A 4,349-nucleotide genomic window follows, 5' to 3' on the forward strand; every position below is an offset into this window, starting at 1 on the left:
TTCAGTTGAGCGAGGTACAGATTATAGGATTTTTTTCTGTTGCTACTGTCAAGTTTCTCAACTATATTTAGTTTTGTTATGCTTCCTTCTACTCATCCTGATTCTTGCTCTATTTTCTCAAATTTCGTTCATATGTTGCTAATGAATGGAAGAAATTAGCTCGCTAGAAGTTGGTGGATTCGGTTCTCTTCACTTTCTTTGAATAGTGCTTCATTTTTCCTCTTGCCCAATTGTGAATTTCATTTTCCTCCTCCCCTACTGTATGCCGTTGGACCAATTGAGGTGAAGAATCTTGATCCCTTCTCTTTTCCATCTTGGTAGTAATGCACCTAGGGGTATGATGAGATAACATTGAAATTTGCTTTTCATTTTTGATTGTCTATTGCTGCCCATGACTGAAAATATATATACATATATACATGCAGTAATATTGAAGAATGATGAAGAAACAGATAGGTCATAATTTTAGATTTACATTGATTTTATTTGATTTGGTTAATGCTAAAGACTTTATTAAGGTGAAACTGGAAGAGTAAGTAACTCCTAAACATTGATGGAAATTATTAATTAGGAATTCACCTATAGATTTATAAAGGAATTTAAATTATGGGTTTACACACACAGTTATTTGTATATTTAAAGCTCGTCTGATTTTTGGTAAATACTTAAAGGTTTTAGATTGAAATGGTGGAAGTAATGCACCTAAGGTAAGAGGTGCAAAGATTGGGAGAAAGCTTCTATCCCGAGAAGAAAAAAAAAGGAGAAAAGTTATTAAAATTATATATATTTATATTTTATAGGGTGTGTGGAAGAACAAGACCCTGAAAGGACTTAAAAGAATAATACTTTTGTGAATTTAGAACTTTAATAGGTAAGTGAATAGCATTCCTTACGAGCATTCATTGAAAATCTTTTATTAAAATATTTCATTTTTATGAATTATGTTAGTTTTAGAAATTTTGAAATAATGATGAAGAATAGTCATATTATGATTTGTGCAATTTTTCAAGAAATATATTTTTTATATTGATGAAGGCACCTTTGCCTATTGAATTTCAAAATTTCTTAATTTCATGATTAGCACAAATTTGTACATTTGTTATGGTGTATCGTTTGACAAGTTTCATATATTTAAAGCAATTCATGCGAGTTTGACCTTGAGAATGACAATTTGACTTCACAAATAATTATTTCTCTCGCATGTTTAAAACGAGATTTCTAAGAGAACTCTATACAGAACACTGCTACTAACGACAGTTTCGTTAGTCCGTAGCGTGCTGTGGTTAAACACTAGCTAGTTTGTTTCGTGAGTTTTAATCTCACGTTCAGTATTCATGGGCTTCGTACCCACGTTTGATTTTATGGCCTGAGCCATGTTTGGTTATTTACCCTCGTGGGCTGTGTGTCCACGTTTGTTCCATAGCTATGGCTGCGTTTGGTTACTTACTCTCGTGGACTGGTGTGTCCACGTTTGTTTTCGTGGCATAAGCCGCGTTTAGTTATTTATCCTCGTGGACTGAGTGTCCATGTTTGTAATCTGTTCTATTGAGTTCTCAAAATTTTAAATGTTGAGTATTATGTGTTTTCAAAATTTACTTGATTTTAACTAGTAATTTGTATCACTTGAGTTATATGAGAGCAGATCATTTTCTTTAAGCATGATAACATAAATTGTTTTTAATTTACTCTTATTTTATACATATGGTTATGACTTACATGTTTATAAATTTTGATAGAATTGCTTTTAACTAGCTGGCACTATTATTAGAAATTATTGATTAAAATTTTAAGAAATTTTTTATGGAAATGCTATTCACTGAAAAATTATTTTGGCCTCAGATTTGTTAGCTGACGTTGATTTCACTAACAACCTCAAAAAGGGGAACTAGCTACAGTAGGTGGACTTTTTGATTGGTATTGTTGCTTTAATGTAAATATATAATCTGTATGTCTTTTTGATTTGAAAGAAGTAGCAGATACTCCACATATGTTGTTGATGAATTTTATTATTGGTTTGTATATTGATAGCTAGCTGGAAGGAGCTACGCTATTGAATTATACTGTTATTGTAAAAATTTTTATTGTAGAATTTTCAGAAGATCCTAATTGCAGGGGAGGTTTGCCGAAATTTCTACAAAAACGTTGACATTTTCTTATGATAATGAATTTAAAGAAGTTATTTAAATTCTCATATGATTTGATTGAATTTTGCATTTCCTAAAAAAATGAAATAATATTCATTTAAGGCTTACGGGAATGTGAAAGTGATTCACACTCGTGTCGGTCACCCTCTATTTTAGGGCGTGACACCAAGGGACTTTAGTGAGCCTAGTGGGATTCATTTTGTAAATATTTCCTTTAAATGTAATTATGAAATCTACGTATTATTTTGAAAATAAGATTAGATGCTTTATATATACTATAGTTAGGATCTTCACCTTTTAATCATTAGTTTATTGTTTGCTGTTGGGGAGCGGAGATTCATATTATGATTGTTGTTTTATAAAAATCTCCTATTATAGAGATTTCTGGTTGTTTTATTTATAGAGGAGGTATTGCCTAAATTTCTATACAAAGTTTAATATTTTGATTTATTTTAAAAGTAAATATAGATACATATAATCATACTGATAATATATCATATGTATTATTTCATAATTTTCCTTAATCACTGCTCAAAGATATATGTTTGTACATGTAACCCGTGTTGAGCACAATTAATTTTGGAGTGCGACATTTTTCGTGAGTGCTTATATAAAAAATAGTATTAAACAAAAGAGTAAGACATATAATTCTGGGAATACATTATTGTTGTATCTCATACATGCATTCAATAATTTGATCTCCAGTCAATATTACCAACCAAATAATATACAGATATGCATGCATTAACTTATGACAATTGAAAGTACAAAATGAATTCCAAAAATTATATCATAAAAAAAAAGTGCCTTGCTGAAAGAGAATTCCCAATAACATTTAATTAAATTGTCTACTTAAACAAAAATATTTTTTTATCAGAGATAACTCATTGAAGGAATAATTTTTAAAGAGTAGTCAAATTTGTTCTGGCGATGATAGCTTAATTATAGAGGTATATATATATCTATTAATTTGTTTCATGTAATTGTAAAATGTTTGAGAATTTTTGGTTCAAGGTCTAACATTGAAAAGACATAGTAAATAGCACACCCCAAGTGAGATTGACATCAAGTATAAGACTGACATAAACAATTACAAAAAAAATTGATAAATTCATCAATTTTGAAATAGAATAAATGTTTATATCACGTATATATTATACAAGACATACCTTCTAAGAAGTTGAGAGACAACGAGATGTGTTTGTGATAACCCAGAATTTTTAAATAAAATAAAATAAAATATAAGTTTGTATTTTAATAGTAGTTATATTAATTTTTAGAACAAATATGACAATATAGAGTGTTGGTGTAGTGGAAGAATGCATGTAACCTAACCATCAGGCCTAAGTTTGAATTTGGATAAGGCTATAGGAAGTTTCTTTTTTTTTTTTTTGCCAATTTCTTTATGAAATTACTAAATTACCTTATCCCAATTAGATTTTTTTCCTCTCTTTTATTCTTGTCTTCTTCGAGTCTTCTAGAGCATAGAGAGAGAGAGAGAGAGAGAGAGTTGAGAGTTTTGCACTAAACGTTTGCCCTGTCTCTCATTGATCTCTGCCATCCTCCTTTTCAATCACTGGTCGTGTGCTATTCATGTAAGTTGACATTGCCATCGCCATCACCTATGTGCCTATTGTTGTTTCTTCCACTACAATTGCAAGTTCTTCCTCTGTTTCACTATCATTCATCCTCCTCTATCAAACTTCTCTTGCTTTCTTGTTGTCGTTTCTTGCATGTATAATTGATTAGGCGAGCTAAGATTTCTTTCTTCCTCTTGCTTGTCCTATCATCACTAGTCTGTTCATTTTTCTTCATTCATGGTGACAATCTATCCTTTCCACTGTTCATATATGAAGCTACCTCCTTCTTCCTCTGCTCATGCATGTGAGACGTTTAAGGTTAGAAACTTGATCTTATTTCCTTTCCTTGGAAGATTTCTGTATGTGTGAAAGGATGAAAAGATGGAAGCTAATGCTGAAAAAAATCATGTCCTATAAATGTTGCTGTTGGTGCATGAATTTTTCTTCCTTAATTTCAATTAGCTTTCTTCTTTTTCTCTTCTTTATGGTTGCTGATTGATGTCTGAAATTTTACACCTTTAACTTGTTAATTTTCTGTGCAAGCATTTTTAATGGTTGAAGCTATATAATTTTGGTGTGTTTGGCCGCTGCAAGTGTGTTTTAGAGAATAAGAAATTCAAATATT

Source organism: Prosopis cineraria, unplaced genomic scaffold (assembly GCF_029017545.1).
Source record: "Prosopis cineraria cultivar Desert tree isolate PC_DT_omini unplaced genomic scaffold, ASM2901754v1 PC8, whole genome shotgun sequence".
NCBI lineage: Eukaryota > Viridiplantae > Streptophyta > Magnoliopsida > Fabales > Fabaceae > Prosopis > Prosopis cineraria.